Source organism: Hippocampus zosterae, chromosome 1 (assembly GCF_025434085.1).
Source record: "Hippocampus zosterae strain Florida chromosome 1, ASM2543408v3, whole genome shotgun sequence".
NCBI classification, from domain to species: Eukaryota; Metazoa; Chordata; class Actinopteri; order Syngnathiformes; family Syngnathidae; genus Hippocampus; species Hippocampus zosterae.
In genome coordinates, this window is record NC_067451.1 from 31,968,342 (window position 1) to 31,989,401 (window position 21,060).

The 21,060-nt window shown below is 41.2% G+C and overlaps 1 long non-coding RNA gene across 1 annotated transcript; it reads left to right on the top strand.

Moving 5' to 3' along the window:
• The first annotated feature begins 15,846 nt into the window (after window positions 1-15,846).
• LOC127597816 (uncharacterized) lies at window positions 15,847-20,096 on the top strand. Its single transcript, XR_007961769.1, has 2 exons — window positions 15,847-15,937; window positions 19,344-20,096. It is a non-coding gene; the product is annotated as an uncharacterized LOC127597816 (long non-coding RNA).
• Window positions 20,097-21,060: the final 964 nt, after the last annotated feature.

A 21,060-nucleotide genomic window follows, 5' to 3' on the forward strand; every position in this document is an offset into this window, starting at 1 on the left:
TGTCAACATACCTGCAGCTATGTTGACAAAATGCATGTGTAACAACACAATCAATAAAATACAAAAATATACTGTCCAAAAACTGCAATACAGGTGAATCCCCCAAAAAATCACAACAGTAAAATACAAACAGTATTTTAATGTTTATTTTTTTTCTGTCTTGGGAAAAAATGTGTATGTTGGATTGTTTTGTTGGATGCATTCTTTGGTTTATGACAATGTTTGCCTGCGTGTCATACAGTTTTCTTGCTAGTTGCAAGTAACTGTCCCGTTGATCACCGATGTCTGGTAATTCTTGTGCATACTGAAGGATTTTTGTTGCCATTTGCATTGCTTCCTTGCTGGATGGTGGCTTGTCATCAGGAGTTGAATCGATGCCTTGTTTTTTTAAGTTTTGTAAATTTGCATCTTTCCGACTCCAAGTGTCTGCTGGATCTTTTTAATTTTGTGTCTAGCCTCGCTCAAACGGATGCATTTCACACGCTCCGCTCCAGTCGTTAACAGTTCTTCTACGTTTCGATGCGATGATCTACACGACGTAAGTGAATAAAGTTAAAATCATTCACAATTACAGTAAAACGCACAACAATAAACACTCACTTACACGTCGTCGTTTAGAATCTGATGATTGAAAAACGCGAAGTGAAAACTTGTTTCAGCGTCAGTCTTATCGGTCGCATTGGGTGGGCTTTGCGTGTATTTAAGCTCCCGCGGCATTACATCTCCATCCGGGTTACGGGTAGTGGAATTTCCGCTTACGCAACTTCCGGTAACACGAAATATCGTAGTCAAAATGTTAATGCCAAGGTTTTTATTCCGGGTGAAAGATATTCCTTTTCATAGAATTCCGGGGATGGGAATATTTACTGTATCAGTTATCACACTTGTTGATATTATTTTAGCAAAGCATGAAAGAGATGAAAACACGTTACTAAGCCCGAGACTCTCATATTCCTCCCTGAATTGAGATGGAGAAAATGATCCTAATCACTACTTAACAATTGATGCAGATTCAACAGGGGAAACTGCCGTAAGGGAAGATGTCAGGGAGGTGCAATTTCATCCCCTCTCACAGGAGCATTTCTCAGATAAGTGATACATTCTCTCGGAAATCTCTGTTGATTCAAAAAAGCACAGCGAGCAGATGATACAGGTGAAGTGATGTCTTCATAGAGCAATACCCCGCATGCAGCAGAGCAGGAGGGGTTCAAAACAATAGCTTTTTGCTCAAAATCATCCAAAACAGTTCAACCTTTCAAACATAGGAAGAGAGAAGGCATATTGGTGTGCTTTAATTGTCTGATATGGAAAGGTTTCCTCGAATTCCTGTGCAGTGACAAACAGGAAAGAAGGAAAGAAAGAAGCCCACAAATGTCAATGCTTGTTTGCGTGATTCGGTCCTTGGGGAGGAAGGTTCTTTATAAGCAACCACAATCTTTGCCCAACCAGGAACTTGGGCTACGGATTCTAATGGTCTGCTTGACACTTATCTGATTTACAGGCGCTCGTGTGCCCACTACGTTCTGTATTAATGGCACTAGGAAAGGGAACCACAAATCTCCTTCTCCAATTCTGGGAAAATCATTAATCGATCGCCACGAACACACTGAAATGGGGAGAGACCAGAAGAGGAACAAGATAAGATTTCGTGCACACATTTAATCCATATGAGTTTTCTTTTTCTTTTTTTCTTTTTCTTTTTTTACTCCCGATTCAACATAACCCGCAGTTGAGGAATTTAATCTGACTTTCAGAAAGGGGTGATTGTCTGAGCGAGACTGGCAGAGGCCCCGTCAGATTGCAGAATTCCTTTTGCCAACAGTTGGACACTGCATCACAGGGCAATTGATAGATCCTGACAATCGTTTTGATTAGAACCTCTGAAGTGTCCTTTTTGGAGGGAAGCTTCAGCACCAGAATGAAGTGGGGGATCCAGGAAAACCGGTCAACTGTGGTCAGATGTTACCCTCTGAAGGAGTCACTCTCTTACTAAATACCAACAACGTCTCACCAAGAGCGATGGTGTATTTGAATTGCATCAGCAGATCAGCCGGTCAAGTGAATGTGTCTTTCGTGCCTGTACTGGTGGCACAGAAAGCCATTAACTTCTTCACATCTTTTGCCACCTTCCAATATCAGAAATGTTTCTTCGCCACAAGAATGGTCCTTCTGCCCCCTGGATGGCATGCAAATTGTTCTGTCAGTCCAGTGGGTGACAAAGCAGTGGAAAGAGAAGGGGGCAAACAGAAGATTCTGAGAATAGCTGCTAGGGGCAGAACGACTCATCTTCTCCATCGATGTATGAATATACTCTATATTCTTATAATCCAACAACATTGATATGTGCTAATGGCCTGGTTCTAGCATTTGCAGTTCTACTTTGCATAAACAAAGAAAAACATTGAAGTGTTACTCGGGATACAATTTGCAATTCTCTCACAATACTGAGTCACAAATCTCGCAAGGGCAACAAAGCATTTGAGTACATAATAACCAATTATGGTACAGTGATTAATATAATCATTAGAGTTAGATATACATTAGAGATGTGTTTAACTGAACAACAACTTAAGGTACATGTTCTTAAGCACAGTCTTCTTTGTGAAATATTAGATGTGGGCCTTTCCCTATAAACCATGTCATTTCAAACTGCCCTATCAAAAAGCTCAGTGTGCAGCAGTGGATCACTTACAAGGCTGTAAATGTTTGATACGGTTCTTGTCAGGTTGTATTAATCGTCCTGGGTGCTGTAGCTCGGCTCCCCTCGCAGACCATATGGCCAAGTGCAGAATGCCCAATCGCAATGCTGATTTATTTATCGTCGTCTCATGTCTGCAAGGCAGAGAAGCATGGCCGAAATCTGTTCCTACAGCACTGCGAAGTATTAGGTCCAGTGGCATGTTAATGGTAGCTTTCACATGCATGACATTTGATCAATACGAGTAAATCACAGATTTATTTTCAGTGATCCAAAAAGCTTTCATAAACCTGCAGGACAGTACAGTAGAGTACAACAGCGTGCACAATCACTTTCAGTGAATACGCAATCAAGTGCCAATCAATGATGTCCCAACAGTTCCACTGTAGGGAGATCTGTCTGGATTTCCGTAAGGTTCAGGACAGAATCGGACTCGATAAACGTAGACTCTGACGGAGGTCAAAAAATAAATATTGTACTGTATTACGGTGAGAAAAAAAGGCTGACAAAGTACATTAATGACGCAGGAAGGTGGTAGCTTGATGGACACAGGATGTATTATGGCCTTTATACTTCAAGCGTTCCCGTCTTAGCTTGTGTGAGGTTCCACCCAAATGGAAGTCTCGCGTCGAGAGTCAGACCTTCTGTCCCACTTGATATGCGTCAATGGTCAGCTATGAGCTGGTTGTAGGATACAGTGCATGACAAAGCAGCTCTGGCCTCTCTCCATATCTTATGAGTCTTGTCTCAGGTGGAGCTGAGCAGAGGAGATCTTGACTAGCCCCTCCTGCGACAGAACTGAGGTGGTTTATTTTCCATGAGGCGCTGAAGTATGGTTGGATCTTTGGAAAAAATTGGGATTTCATCAAGGTATACAAAAGACCATACATTGATGAAATCCCAGAGTACATCATGCATGAGGTTTTGAAAGGGGCGTTAGTTAGTCCATATGTCATTAGAAGGTACTCAAAATGTCCTGAAGGAGTCTTGAAGGCCATCTTCCACTCATCCCCCTCGCGGATTCTTACCAGGTGGTCAGCACTACAACGATCCAACTTTTAAAAAATTGTCTTTGATTGTCAGGGCGCAAAAGAGGAGTCTAAAATAGGGAGAGGGTATTTGTATTTTATGGTGATTTAATTTAGGCCTCTACAATCAACACAAGGGCGAAATGACTTATCTTTCTTTTCGACAAAAATAATCCGGCCTCCAAGGGAGATTTAGATGGCCTGATTAAACCAGGAGCAAGGAAATCAGAAATACATTCTCCTAATGCTTCCTGTTCAAGCCTGATATACCTGATCTAGTCCAGAGTAATGTAGAGATGCTCCGGGAATTAACGCTAAAGTACAATTGTACGGACGGTGCGGAGGCACAGATTGAGCCATGGTCCTTGCTAAAAACATGGCTCAGATCATGGTCTAACTTGGGGACTATCTTTAAACAAATGACATCAGTCGCTGAGCTGACTCTTGACGCACCCTCTCCGGTGACGGACTGTAAACAGTGACGGAAACAAAATGGTCCCCAGTTTTCAATGGCTAAACGGTCCAATACACTAGGCAGATCGTGAGTCTGAAGCCACGCCAAACCTAGCACGACTGGTACCTAGCGAGCTTAATTAAAAAAGAAAATCTCCTTTTTTGCATGTGGTTCCCACATAACTCAAGTGTAAGAGGATGTTAGAATAGAAAATACAATGTTGTCATGTTTTAAAGTTTAATCTTGCTACATGCTTGATTGACCTCGAAATGCTTGTGTTCAGAACATCTTGCACACAATGGAAGCAAAGAGTCAGAGAGATCAAGGGACCCGAGAAGATGGTACCTCAGAGAGAAAGATTTAACCCTCACTAGTAGGCACACTGGTGCCTGTTATCTGACAACTTGGAAAGGAAGATTTAACCTTGGACGGAAGGGAGTACTCGAACACTACATCATGAGAAAGGGTCACGAGCCAGATTACAAACACAGCTTGTTAAAATGTACACGTGTCTGTTAGTTTTTGGATGTTGGTGATACCAAGCATACCAAGAGAATGCTTTGTCTGAGGGGCCACCCAATGGGGCCGTCCAGAGGTGTGTCATGTTCATGAAGATGGGAGTGTTTTTCTGATATATTCCTTGTAATTTGCATATACAATCAATAAAAGAGCCGGCAGAGGTCGGGTGACAGTGGGAAGCGCACACCGAGTGGCTCCATGGAGAACTGCACCTCCTGCCGGCAGTAAAAGTCAATCTGTTCCTGTGTTCGGGCCTTTGTCCACCTTCCGAGTGAACATCTCTGACAGAGAACCAGTTGTATGTGTTTACCTCCGCCAGGAGTGGCTTATCAATTGAACTTCATAAAATTTTAAGTGAACAACCCATTTCTTCTACAACAATGGTGTCCAAAAAACAGTCATCAACCCCCGAATCCACAAGAGCACAAATGTGTCATGTCTGAACTTGATCGGACATCTCCCCTTCGATTTCAACTCTCTTGTAGACTATAAACCCCTCGTCGGCTGGACCATAGATAAACGTCTGGCTGTTCTCACTCGGATCCGGGTGATTGGTGGTGGTGGTGTCCGACTTACAGTTGCTGAGCTGTGAATGTGACAGACAGATTGGGCAGCTTGAGACTCGGTGTTCAGGATGACCAAAGTAGAAGCAAGCCCTGGACTGGAATCGCCGTCGTCTCTCCTCTTGATCCAGACGATCACCTCCCACCTGCAACGTTTTGATTGCATAATTTGGCTTAGAGTGAAAGAAGCCCAACATGAGTCACATATGATTCTCTAGAAGTCCGATGGCCTTCGAATTTCGGTTGGAAGAATGCCCTCTCCAGTCACGCACTCTCACACACACACACACACACACACACAAAACATTAGCCCCAACGCCTCCTCTGTGTGTTGTTGTTATTTGTGCCTAATTACTGCAATATAGTTTAGCGATCCTGGGACTGAACTGAGTTATGCTGTTTTCAATCACTGTTTTACTGTTGTATAACTAGGTACAGATCTGTCATCTGTAAATGATCAAATCTTCATGGACGACTCTCACTGAACTGGCAATATGTCCAAAAACCTCTGTAGTGTATAGTTATCATATAATTACTTTCATTTTTTTATTGGCCTACGGAATCACAGCAAGACCCAGAGAGTCCCATTTGGATGACTCTTAACATGCTAATGTTGTTTTAGACAGAGCTATGTAGCCACCAGAGAGCAAGATACACTGCAAGGTTTATTGATTAGCCTAAAACAATTTATTCCGGATTGTCCTACTCAAATCTCAATAGAACCATTGCTTCTTTTAGTAGTTTTCTGATCACCTCCCTCCTTTCCTATGTATTTGTCCTCATCTCTTAATCAAACCGATCATTGCAATGAGTACCCCCAACCTCCCCACTCTGAGTTCTGGTTCTGTCCAAAGTTCATTCCCGGGTGTTTCTTTTTTTTCTTCTTCGTCACAGTTACTGAAGTGTGTACGCATGTGAGATCGATTGGGTGTGTTGTCCTCCAAATATGAAGCCTACCTCCAGCTGACTTCAGTGGACTAAACCCTGGTCTGGTTAGCAGTCAGTCACAGGGAACAAAGACTGTCGAGTCAGACAGGCATGCTCACTTGCATTCAGACTCTTGCTGAGAGGAAACTGACGCCATGCTGCATCCACTGCAGTGAGGGGAGTCAACCATTTGGCTGTCAGCGCCTAGACTTTGTAATCATTGTAAAATGCTTTGTTGATGCAAGCAAATGTTAAACACAGTTATGAATTCTTTAAGTGTGCTTGTCATAACATATTGTTCTCAATAGTTAAAGAGGAACTGTTCTGATGGGGATGAGATAAGGATGAATCTAGCTTGACGATGATGATGATGACGACACCTACAATGACACAAGAACTTGTGTGCAAATCACTGAACATGAACCTGAGCAGTCAGACCTTGTACTGAAGTTATTCTGTGATTCTTGACAGGGACTCCATTGTGTCCTACATCTAAACTTTTGTGTGCAAAGAATTTTGGCATGAAAAGTCATCTCGGGGAACTTCCTTTGGAGATTAATTGATGTCTACTCTTTTGTCCTTGCACATAAATCACTCATTTTGTAAATCTCATCATTTGAATGTGAGTCACCTTAAGTGCAAAGAGCAAGGGAACAGTGCCAAAAATAGTCAGGTATGCGGCAAAAACATCCTCTGCTGTACAAAAGCCATTATTGCCAGTAAAACCCTCCAAAAAAATGGAAATAACATAAACTGAATTTGTTCAAGGTTCAAATTGTCAGCAACATAATCCCTGTGTTAGCTGTGAATATATTTGTAAATATACAATTAAATCTGATATGACAATAAAAAACTATATGAACTGCAAATTTTAGGGACATTCTACTTTGAATGTTTAACTGCAAATTGCATTCTACAGTTTGCCATCAAATGTATTTATTTATGTGTCTGTTGATTTATTTACGTATGTATGTATGTAGTATGTATTGATTTATTTATTTATCTCAGCTGTTCATTAACACTTGATGCCGACAAATACAGTGTTGGAAATAACTATTTTCTTTGCAACCCCCTGGGCAAATCATTTGAACTAAGTTGGTTTTACTTCGACACCACCAGGCGGTCAAAATGAATGAGTAAGGCCTCATGAATCCGTGTATCATTCGTTCTTTCAATGCCTCATGGTCTTTTTCATTTTTCGATCAAGACTGTGCTGTCATTTGTGAACCCGTGCAGCAGTGTCAGAAAGGGTCAATCAAAAAGATAAACATCTTTGCTACCCTGGAGCCCAAAAATATTTTATTTTTTGTAATTTTATTCCTAAATACTCTGAATGTATGTGTGTGTGTGCGCGCGCGCGCATGTGTGTAAAGAGACTATCTGTTTCTACATTTGCTGTACTTCACCCATGACCCTGTGTGGGTGTGAAGTGTTTCTGTCTGATATAACGTCCAGTTTTCCACTCATTTCCAGTAATAACAGCAGCAGCAGCTCGGCCAAGACATGAGGCTTCTGTTTGACTGCATTGTTCCATTTCTTTTCATCATTCACGGCACATCATTTAAAAACATCAACACTGTTAATTCTTTACCTCGTGGTTCAGTGTTTGCCAGCGTTGCATACAGATCGGATGGGCCATACAGTTTAGCTATAAATCAGGTTGATAGGTTGATTATTTTTAGTTATCATACATTCGCTTATCATTCATGTTATTATTAATGTTATATTGATATAGAGTGACTGATTGATTAATTATGCTTGCAAAGAAGAACGCTTGAGTGTTTTAATAAAGATATATTCTTCATTATATACTCACATTTATAATCCAGAATGCTTGGTGCACTGTGTGGAAGTTTAGTGGTTGGGAAGAGATAAGTGTTAAGACTAAACAGTGAGCAAGGTTGGACAGTGAATGGAGCCATCAACACCAGCTGCAACGTGATGTTTTTGTAACAATTGCACACATGTATGTAATTTACACTCACATACACACACATAGTCAAACAAGTGCCCCCACCCTTTAGGTTGGACACACCTATGTAGTAGATTTCCCAATAAACGAGGGGGTGAAGGGGGAGATTGTTCGGGTGACGTGCCGCGAACTGAAACCGAACGCTTCTCCTCGTTCCTATTTTCCTATTTTCACAACCTGGCAAGAGCAACTCTGAATTACAGGGCTGACATATGAAGAAGGGCAACTCGTCATCTATTAATTTATTCATCCCTACCGGCACATCAAAGCCTTCAGTAATCTGATGCGATGTTTTCGGACCTTGGAAGGAGACGGCAGTGTACAGAAAATTGATGCAAACACTTGCAAAATGCATACAGAAGAGGGCATGATGGAACTTGTACCCAGATCTAAACGTTCTTGCTGGGAGGCGGCAGCACCACTGTGCTGCAGTTTTCACACTCTTTCTCAAATGTCTTATTGAGAACAGCATGTTTGCATTGCAACGTTAAAATCTTTTTTTTTTTTTTAATAAAAAGGCCTCAACACAGACATTTACGATTAAACTCTGCAAATTAGTGACTGTGAGCTTACAGTTCAAGTTTAGCAGCGAAGGTTGCAATTCTAACTGGTGAACTCTCATAGAAGAGGCCAGTTTGTGTTGGAAGGAATGTGAAGGTTATGCAAATTTCAGCCTTTAAGTCAAACCTGGGCAAATTACGGCCCGCGGTCCGGATCCGGCCCGCTGGTCTTTTTAATCCAGCCCGCCGATGGTCGGCACAGTACACAATTAAGGTTTGATGTAAATTATTGTATTCATTTCATTTCATTTGGACTTGTAGGGTGGGGCAGTTACTTGAAGTTGCAGAGCACAGGGAGGGACGGGGGGAGACGATATGGAAGCCCGCAGTAGTCGCGCTCAATTAAATCCGTTGTTAAATCCAGCTTCTTTCACCTTAGACAGCTGGCCAAAATAAAACCTCTCTTCTCACGTGAACACTTTGAGACAGTAATTCATGCCTTTGTCACATCCCGGCTCGATTACTGCAATGCCCTTTACTTTGGAGTCAGCCAGTACTCCATTAAGCGCCTTCAGCTGGTCCAGAATGCCGCTGCTCGCCTCTTGACTGGTACTCGTAAGAGGGAGCACATAACTCCTACTCTGGCATCCCTTCACTGGCTCCCCATTCATTTTAGAGTTATTTTCAAGATCCTCCTCTTTGTTTTCAAATCTCTGAATAATCTCGCGCCACCTTACCTCTCTGAGCTCATCCGCCCCTACACACCTGCCCGGCGCCTCAGGTCTGCGGATCAGACATGATTAGAAGTACCAAGAACTAAACTGAGGCTCAGAGGGAATCGAGCCTTTTCTGTTGCTGGTCCCGCTCTCTGGAATGACCTCCCACTGAACATTCGGCAAGCCTCCTCGCTGCCCATCTTTAAAGCCCTCCTCAAAACTCACTTGTATTCTTTGGCAATTGTGACTCAGCATGACTTAAATTTGTTCTTGGTTTTACTGTTTGGTGCTTTCTACCGCCTTTATTACCGATTTGTCTTACTGTTTATTGGGCATGTTAAATTGCTCCATGTACAGTACTTTGTATGCAGCGATGGCTGTTTGAAAGTGCTCTATAAATACTGTTGACTTGACTTGAATGTTAAATGGGTGTCTTGACTCCGTACATCCAAATACATATAATGCTGTATGTAGAATGATGAAGCAGGCTCATACAGTAAGCCTTTTGTGTGTGTCTGTCTCTCTCTCTCTCTCTCTCTCTCTCTCTCTCTATCTCTCACACACACATAATTTTCAGTTATATCCTGTACATGAAATAGTGAGGAGCGTAGAATCAGTTGCCAAAATGTACACAGCACACGCTTGGTCAATGAACGGGGGACGCAGTAATTTGCACAGTGAGGGTAAGAAGAACGAAGACGATTCCTCAATTTAACACTTTTAAAGAAAAAATATTGGGAACCAACATGAGGATTTTAAGTGTTTTTATTAGACTTCAGGCATGAAAAAAACAATGGCAGTGGATGGCAACACAGATAAGGGTCCATTGTAGTGGTTAATGCACAACTGTGACATTAAGATGAATTAATATAAGAGAAAACAACATGTGAATAAGTGTCCATTCTAGTTATCGCTGTCCTTGAAAGGGTTAAGTGAATAAAAGTCAGAATATTGAATATTAGATATTACATAAGTGTTGATTTTATTACTTTTATTGATTAAATTTGTACTGTTTACACAAATGCTGGTATAGACCAAACTTATTTGCTTGAACAATCATTGGAGGCAATCACTGAGATCAGAAATATTTGTCTGTCATGAACTCTCGCTGTCGAATGGGTCAAAATGCGTACACCTTATATTGAGGGTAGAATCATTTTGCCCAGGCAACTTTCATTTCTTTTTACACCATCCACCCAATATCTGTTGCTGAGTAGACATTGTGGTTTATTTTCTTCTTTGTGCCTTTCCAAATGGTTGTATTGGCTATAGCCAAGTGTTTTCTGTTTTGTTTATTTAACCTGTCCTGTTCAACTGCTGAGTCATGCAGTATGATGGATCGCGTGCATTATCATGCTGGAACAGTTTTACTGTGCAACAGGAGTTTAATATACTCCCACGGCTCGAATTTGTGAGATGGATATGTATTGGAAATGCAGTCGGATAGAACCGGGTTTGCAAGTGAACTGACAGACAAAAAGGCACCCGAAAATAGAACAAAAGCTAACGGCAATAAATGACAACAATAACAATTTATTGGAGATGAGATTTCATCAACACGTGGAGTGGGAAAGCAGTGATACTGTGAGGGAGGCATGCGCGGAGAGCAAATAAGACAAGATTGGACAGGGCAGCACCGGAGCAGTGTGCAGTGTCACCGTCTCGTGGTGGGAAGTGGTGCCAATCAGCACTGTCAAAAATGAGGCCAGTTCAGGAAGATGAAATGATCTCAAGTGTGTCGCATGTGTTGAGGGAAACATGATGAATCATGTGAGTTATTAGTAGGTTTCGCTCTCTATTCCTCGATGTCAACCTAACCGGTCCAGGCAGACGGCCGCCCGCACTGAGTCTCGGATCTGTTTGAGGAGTTCTTCCTTGTGTCCGTTGCCTAGTGCTTCCTCTTGAGGGGTTCATTCAGTCTCTTACTTAATTCACTGCCAGCCCTTTTTAAAATGTCCTCCATGTTTCCAGCCATTTTTGTGCCTTTTGACTGGCCCATGGAATATTGTGCTCTATGAGGATATTGAAATTTCACCCATCAAAAGAAAAAGCCCAACCATGCAATATCTATAATTCCACGAACCTATGTAGTGCAATGTGAGGAAGGGGCTAATGACGTTTTGCAAATTTGTGTTCAGGCAGGCTAATAAAGAATGGAATGGATCACCATCACAGTCATGGACTTCATTCAGGACCATGACCACAACAAGCAGGCTGGAAATAGGATACAAAGGACAGATTATTATTCATTGAAAGTCAAACTTGAGCATTTTCAATGGCTGGATGCTAGTAGTAACTCCAGAGAGTTTTGAGCCAGCGATCGAGCGGCGTGGTGGAGTACAAGATTGCTCGAACACACCTATGCCCAAACTTGCAAGGGTGCGGAGCTCAGGAAGTGGAGTCAGTGGATCTGATGCCAAAGTATGAATGCAATACAATACATGCTGATTTATATAGCGCTGTCACAACAGCGGCAGCTGTAACAAAGCGCTTAACAAAACAGTTAACATAAAATACAATAATAAATATTATTTACGCCGATGCTCCTCTCTTCGCATCCATCCAGCCGCACCAACGCCGACTGTCCAACAGCGCCGACATCTCCACTAAACAAAATGCGGTTGTGAAAAATGCTGCCCATTACAGGCGCAAAAAACACAAGCGCCCCAGGTCTGTCCAGCACTGACAGTCAATGGCGCCGACATTCCTCCCAATCAAAATCTGTGCTGGTACAGGCGTGCTGCCGAGAAAGCGCAACCACCGAGCATAGATATTTCTCCCTTGACGAATGTCGTGGGCAAAAACGCTGAAAACAGTCCATATCAGGTCCACACGATGAAACAACAAACAACACCAAAAAAAGGCAAAAAGAACAAAAAAGCAAGGCTCTTAAAGAGCACTTGCCGAAGGCTGCCTACTCGGGCGCCATCTTGTGCAGTGCAGTGATTATGTATAAAGCCACAGATATTAATCATAATTGACAATCTTGAGTACTGTGTTTTCTGCTCCAAAACGTGTGCTGAAAAGCCTTCCATTTTCTTAGAAGCTCACAGCCGCCTTAAAATCCGGTGTGCCTTGTGTATGGTCATTACGGTAATATGTCGACCCCCGAAATTGCTCCTTGCTGGAGACATGCTTAGAATCTTATAATTTGCTGTTGATTCAGTGAACTGTGTCGCTGCTTAGGTTTTTGTTGCAGCTCCGAAAAAAAGGAGAGCTGGGGCGTTGGTTTTTTAAAACGCACACTTTATTAAGGGTTTTCACAGCAAATACAGGTACATCTTTGTCCGTCTTTATGCCTTCTCTTCTTCCGTTTGACTCGAGAGGCATTCAAAGACCGCCTCCGAAAAATGTAAATTACCGATTCCTTCAAAGAAAATTGAAAATAATGCATCAAAACAGAAAATCAAGCGAGGAAATCACAAAATAAGTTCTCTAGCCCCATGACAAAATTTATTTAGTGATTTCCTTGTTTGTGAATACACTACAAAGGAATAAATAACATAAACACTTTGTACAGTCCAGTCTCCCATATTTTACTGACATCTGATCGTTCTGTTGGTAATTCCTTGAGCATAGCTTCATCTAGTGGATGCATTGTAGATTGCGTCTTATAATGTGTTTTATTAAAAAAAAAATTACAAAATCGGCTATTCATTGAAGGTGCCCCTCATAATCCAGTGCACCTTTTAGTGTGGAAAATACGGTACCTATTTAAATATGCATTTTATTCCCAGCGGCAATAACATATAAATGAAATGACACTATAATATGATGGAGTTAGAGCAAGAAAATTCCAGTCGTGTGATCCTTGTTCTAGGTTTACAATTCCACTTCTCAGCACACAGTTCCTTCCAATAGGAGTTTGTTCAGATTGTTATCGGAGGGGGAAGGGGGGGGGGGGTGTTACATGCAAACAAAGGTTTCAATAACCATCAATACTTTCTGTCACGGATAATGAGCACAGTGGACTTCTCAGCAGGGCACAATTACATTGGCTGAGGTCGGAGTTGAGTAGATGCCTCTTTGATGTGAATTGGGACCAGAAGTTTCTTTTTTTTTGATGAGCACAGATGGGAGGGGTAAGCAGTTACGCATGGAGGAGGGAACATTGAGTAAGAGTAAAGAAAAACTCCAAATATGGATGCCTTTGTGCACTGTTCCTTCATGTGTATTGTCTTTAAGAAAAACAAAATCATGCCAGTAGGTACTAGTTAGTCCCAAGGGCAACACAAGTAGACCGTTTCTGACTGTTCTAAAAAATACCTCACCAGTGATGAGACACTGTGATTTAGGTCGAAGAATTAAAGCATGAGAAGAATATGGTTGATTTTTTTTTCTTATTATATGCCGTCAAAATATATTTTGAGCCCATGCCTAGTCACATGCACTTTTTAATTCTATTCTGTACCAGTGTCTCAGAAATTGAAAAGAAAATGCTACATAGCGTAAATCACAACCATGCAATGTTTTATGATTCCATTCCATGTGCTTCAAAGAACAAAACAATCAAAAGATACATTGTGTGTGTGGCCTTCTGTCTAAATAATAATGGCACTTAGGACAGAAGTGCCGTTATGCAATCATGGCAAAGCACAGTGTGAATGTGTCTCAGTCCGACGGGGCCTCCTGTTACGTTGCAAATGTGCTGCAATTTCATGCCTTCAACAACAACTACAACCAAACTGATTTTACATGCATTTGCATGCAATGACCGTTTGCGATCCCATCATCCTGTTTGAAAATGGCAAATTAAATACTGTGAGCATAAAAGCAGTTCACTCAGTATTGTTAGTTGAGTATTTTTAAGCGATGTCACCTTTCAAAAAAGTACAAAATCGGCTGAAACGTTTGACATGTATCAAGGTGAAAACAAGATTGATTTGACCTTTCATCAGCTCAAATGAATAGGGTTTGTTCTTTTATAGAGAACAATATTTCCTGAATAGCTCAAAAGAAACACGTACCTAACAATCTTACCCTTGAGCCCAGCCACAGCAGTGCGTTATAAATCCTTTGAAATCAATGTGGTTCATGCGTTCTTCACATTTGCAGGCACCCCGAACAATTCCAGTCTTCTTTTTTTCCAGGGATTGCCTTAACTGTGTTAGTGAGGGTATTTTATTTTTTATTTTTATTTTTTTGTAATTTGACAAGTCTCAATCTATTTTGCTCAGCAGGAAAAAAAAATCTTCAGATTTACTAAATCTGTTGAGTCTGTGTGGGATGGAAAATGAACAAAAGACAAAACGCAAGCGTGTGGGCGAGCGCACGTGTTCTTTCTTAGTCTAATGGGAACTGCAGATTTAAGTATAGGCTCACTCATCTTGGGGGATTAAAAATGAAAAGCTTCTTTGGGAAAAGGAATCAGTGTGTGTCCGCACCAATGGCAGATTATCCTGAGATGATAATTACTGATGATTTGCTCCCAAGATGTCATTGCTGGGTGTCCGTAACTAATGTCCACCACACCTTTGATTTGTTGTGCTCTTTCAACCCTGCAAGAGAAAAGTAAAGACAACTCATTTAAAAATAAGACTACTGCGGTGAAAACAAATCCTTGGGCCATTTTGAAGCCTCTCTGTTTATTACCAACATATTTTTTATGAGGGGTGCCTTAACATATGCAGACCGCAACTATGTATCTTTCTTGTTTTAACTCATTTAAAGTTTGTTGATATGGCCCCGGCATACAGGTGGGCTGACATACTACATATCCTCTGTAATGAAAAAGAATAATTTTAAAAAATAATTTTAATTGAAAGTTTCAGGTCAACCATTTCATTAAAGGCATCCGGTTTTATAGGTTTAAGTAAAGTCATAGATGGATTATATATTTTAAAACAATACTACTGTATGTGAGTCAAATAAATTCATTTTAAATCCATCCGTGTTCAACAGCTTATCCTGATTAGGGTCATGTCTGAGCCCGGGACAGGTCAACAGTCAGAGATTTGGCAAAAACTAAATTTAAACAATTACCGTATTTTCATGAGCTTCAGGCACACTTTAAAGTCCTACATTTTCTCGAATATGGACGGACCGCTGAATAATGCGGGTCGCCTTGCGTATGCACCTTGTCCCAAAATAGGTCAATGTTGTGTGACTTTGATGACGGCCGTCTTAATGGACTGATGTTGTGCCAACATGTTCCTGATATAGAAGAAAGTAGGGATGTGAATCTCAGCACTGAGGACGATTCGATACACATCACGATCACGTATTCAACACAAAACGCAAAGCAATGATGGTGCATTCATTGCGCCTAGGAAAGGGCAGATATGTGACGTTTAACATGAATAGAACGGCGATTGAATCGGATTTTACCGATACCCATCAATGCATCGTGATGAATCGCGATTTCACCCGTCAATCGCGTCGTACCCAGTGAATGAGCCGATGCACTCGGATCGCGGACGTGCGCATCGATGTATCGATTAATATCGATTATTTTCCACACCCTTAGAAGAAAGGCGATCATGACTGAGGACAGCATGCGAACGTTAAAAGGGGAAGAGGTGTGGGCGTGAACGAGGACGCTAAAGGCACGCCCCCAGCAGGTGAATATCGTGCATTGTGCTCAACAACATCAGTTTAGCTAAGGACCCCCGAAGATGGCATCGGATAGGAAGCACAGTTTAAACTGCAAGCCATCAGTTACGCGAAGGACCATGGGAATTGACCAGCCGCGAGAGAATTCAAAATCAATGAATCCATGGTGCTTGGGGCTTTCGTTTTGTGAAACAGCACCATCTATCCCTCCGACCATGGCACAGCAACATCTGGCGAGTTACAAGGAAAAGCTGGATTGTTGTTGTTGTTGTTGATGAGGGTGCAGGAGAAAGGTAAGCAGACAATCGCTAGCATTCTCACAACCATTGGGTGCAGTTACAAAAAAAACAAATGCCACATCCGCCAGCAAAGGTCCTTCTTTTCTTCCACAAACAACCATTCACACTCCGATTCCATTCCTCTGATGGCAATTTTAGTCTTTAATCAACCTACCACGCATTTTTAGGAATTGTGAGAGTGACCAAAGAATGTGAGGTCGATGCTTGAACCACATGCACGCTGTGCATGTTGTTTTTTTGTTTTTTTTTAATATGAATTTGGCCCCATCGAACGAACATGCTGAATCGGACAGCAGTGTAAGTGGAGATTTACACCAGCTCGTGTGGTAGCTGTCACTTTGTCCCCTCACTGCTGCCAGTGTGAGGCTGTCAAAGAGGCCTCTGTGGTCCTGTCTGGCTCTTTATAAGTGATTTCACACAGTCTGGCACACTCGTTCTCACATTGTCAAGTTGGCCTTTCAGTGTAGAGGATGAAGTAAGCTCACACAAAAAGGGGTTCGAGTTTGAGCCCCGACTGACGCACAATGCGCAGCAAAGGGACAAAAGCACAAGGTCAACAAATGCGGAGAGTATTCAATTTTGACGGACTCGTCAATTTGATTCTATTATGATCCAAATGATGGACTGTTTTGGCACACGTTTGAATTTAATGACAACCAATTCCGTTCAACTCAACATACTCAAAGCACACGTGGTGTTTAAGAGTACTCAGGAGAAAAAATGAAGCAGGGCAAAAACTTCACTACACAATACTAATAAAGGTGAATAAAATGCTCCCAGAGAAATCATAATTCTGAAAACTATACCAAAGCATACCGGTAATTGTTCCCCCATCATTTTAGCCAATGCGGAGGGGGAAAGCCTGAAGCAAATGTGCTGTTATATATATATATATATATATTGGGGGAACAAAACACGTCATTTCACATTGCAGATAGTTTTGACGTTCAATTTTCTTCATTGACTGATATTACTGCAGATTCGTGCAGCAATCAACACGAACCAAAACAGAGGATGTCCAAATTTGGGGTACATTTCACACTTGAAAAAGAAGATTGAATGAATGCAGTCAGGTTACTAATTATTACCACAGATACTGATATACAACTACGTCTAGGTCACTGATCTCTAATTGAGAAATTAATTAGCCAGTAAGAACGCATTCCTCTTGAAGCCCACCCACCTGGTGAGGTATGTGCCAAAAGTCGAAAGCAGAAACTTTTTTTTCTCAGTGAGAGAAAAAAAAAGCTAATAATTGAGAACAAAAAGAGAAGTTCAAACAAATATTTTCATGACGATAATTCTTACTTTTTTGGCTTCTTTTTTAAAAATCATTTTGCTTGAGTTCTCTCAAAGTTTTCCTTTTTCTTTGTGCTTTAAAGAATTTTGGCAAAAATCTGATTCCAAAGAAGTGTGGTGTGTCAACTGAAAAGCAGAATTGGCTTGCAGAACACAAACATCGAATTTAATTTATCCTACCGCTGTTAGTTCGAATTTATTGTAATGCCCCCACAAGGGGTCAAGGATTAACACGGCCCCATTTCACTTTCAAAAAACAGTGACAAAATTAAACGTATTGACACATTCATACACTAGCTTGTAGGGTCACAAGTGACACCATGGGACTTAATGCGCATATTGGCAAACCTCGGCTAAATCTCCCACATTCCACATATCCTCACAGATACAAGAGTGGAGAATGTGCGGACAGTAACCCTGAGTGGGCAAAAATAATACTTGTCATAATGAAGAATACGTGTATTGGTATTAAGCCTAGAGTTCCAATGTATATGATCACACATTTAACAAGGAATGTTGGAAACAAGTAATCGTGCAAAAGTACAAAGTGTACTGTCTGTAAATGTCTTCAACTCGGATGATTAGAGGCAATGTAGACCAAAAGGGAACCTGACGAAGTTAAATCAAAATTTACAACACATTTTGCAAATATTTCCATTTCCATAATTGCATTTCAAAGGAAGAGAACCCATCATGAATGGAGGCCTGGCCGTTGCTCTGAGCTCTTTTTGTTACCTCGACATGAGCTGAACAGAGCTATATGAAAGAAAGAAAATTGATTCTTATTTTGTTTCTAATATCAAGGAGAGGAATGTCAGATGGAAAATAAATTGGATTGTGTTGGAGGGAAGTACAAGCAGTTGGACACGACTGCTCAAGATAACCATTGGCAGATTAATGTCTGCACAACAAAACGGCCACAAGTGAGCAGTGTTCAACTATGAAAGGAGTTAAGTGTGTGTGTGTATGTGTGTAGGTGTGTGTGTGTGTGTGTGTGTGCGCGCGTGTGTGCGCATGTGTAGAATTGACTCACTTGCTCCGGCCCGAAGACATTTCATGTCAGTTCATTTTGGATCGTTTTCTTCATGTGTTGTATACCAACGCTTATTAATGTTCGAATAATTACTGATGCCAGTTGTCTTTAGAATAAGACAAGTTGTCGTATTCTAAAACGATTCTTTAGAATACGACAACTTGAGGTTTTCAAAGACGCATCTCCCATTGTTGTGTAATCTCTGGCATTCCGTCTCGACGTTCATTAATTTCCAAGGCAATTAATTTTTCCGTTGACTAAGTTTGCTTTCGTGTGCCTCTCTTTTACATACGCTTCCCCGCCTGCTTGTTTCAGAAGGAGCAGGCGCTCTGTGGGACAAGTGTTGTTTGCCTTGCTTTTCATTTGTGACCCGTGTAAGAGTTGGGCTGCTTCTTGGGTGTCAAAGGCCGTCTCTGGGAAGAAACAATGACAAGAAGACCTATCGGCAACGACAAAGAATTGACCATGCATACGGCATATCAATTAGTGATGCTCTAGATCTTGGCGGCGGACGTCCACATAGGAGATGGGAAGAAACTTTGAGAGCAGAGGAAACTCCAAAACCCAAACCCAAAGGTTTAGTTTTTTATTTATAGTGTCAGCATTGTTACTCGTCAGTTGTGTGCAACGCTTGCTGCAAGCTAAAACGTTTAGATATACAGCTACCCCTCACTAGATGGCGGATGGTTCACTTTTTGCACGTTCGCTGCTTAGCAGATTGTTGTCACTCGATTGCATAATTTTCCAATGAATATTTTTTTTTCATACAGACTGTTACCGCAGGCTGTCTGAAGGAGCAATAAATGCATGCAAGCAAGGAGGAAAGAGTGCTTGAAAGATACAGAAGATCCAAAGTTTTTCCTGGCAAGTACAAAATGCTTAAATTGCACAACTGCTTGTCCACGGTGGAGTACACATGCCTACCATCACTTGTCAGAACATATTGTCATCCATAACAGGTGGTGGAGGACGAAAAAAGCAGAAAAGATCTTTCACGTGTTTTATCGAACAGTTTCAAAATACAGTAAACACAAGTGAGCAGACCCGCCGACGGCCTCAACTGACACCGCTATATATTTCACTAAGTCTTGGTTTGAATATACAGTGTGTAACTGGCGCCAATATTGAGTCGTTGGTGGCCATTACAACGAAAATACAATTTATTTACGCTTGTTGTTTTGTAAAAGTACTTTATTTCTATGTGAACTTTCATATCTGTTTTTTCTTTAAATCCTCTTCATGTGTTATTTGGAATGTTTTGTTAAGAATCACTTCCGGGTCACGTGCCGTGGATAGCGAGGAATGAGAGAGAAAGATCGAGAAGACAACTTGAGAGAGAGAGACAGAGACAGAGCTACAATACCGTGTGGTCTACGTGATTTAATTTGATCTACTTTCGTTTTACCAAGGTGCACATGGTTTGTCATTTTGAGTTTAGTTATTTTATGTCTTGTTAAAGATATTGTAATTTTGATGCTGTTTGAAATGTGTTTTAGTTTTCACGGTGTTCCACGAGTAAACGTTTTTTGGACATCAGTACGAGGCGTCATCCTTGATCGGGGTAGATACATTTGCATATACAATGCGTTGAGTAAGAGGCGGAGTCAAATTTCATCTTGCAGCTTCTTGTCTTATGATTCCCGATGTAGAATTTCCGACTTGCGACCCCAATAAAATGTGCCATTAATCTACCATTTGCTACCTTGAAATTACAATCAACTTCTTCTTGCGGTTGCACTGGAAGCACGTGATTTTTCTGCCATGTTTCACTGGCACTTCTTTCACTTCACTTCTTATTCCTCAAAATGCATCTCGTAGTCCTCAGTATCATTTGCTTTCTTTCCTGTCCGCATGTCAGCTTCTGCGTGTATGTCACAGTTTCCCCCGCTACGGAAAAATCGAAAGCACCAGTCCAAGGCTCATTAAACCATGTCCAAAACCTCTGGAAGTGTTTCACAGCATCACTAATTTATCCATAGTCAATTTGAGACTACTGCAGAAGTTCTCACCTAAACATTTTTTGATTACGATAAAAAAGTCCTTCTGAGATGTCTGTGATATTACACTGTGTTGCATGATGGACGATGCTTTGCTAAAGAAATCACGCTGTTCCCATACATACCACCTGTTCAACTTTAGAATGGGACCATTCATTTGAACACCAATTCCTTGAACTTTTGATATATTACAGGGAAACCCCCCCCCCCACCACCACCGTTAGATTAGACAAATTATTAGACCACAAAATAAGATTTATGCCACAGCTGTCCTCCTTTAAACATCATTTCTTTCTTCTATAATGGTTAATAGGCCAGGATGACTGATATAATATTTTTAATTCTTCAATCAATTTTTTAAATTCTTCAATCAATGTTAGCGGTTTACATGTTTTTTTTGTTTTTGTTTTTTTTCTATGACTCATAAAAGCCCAGTGACGTTATTCAGTTTTGGTCTACAGTATCCTGGAATTATTCTTGTCATTTTGTTGACAGGTGGTCTC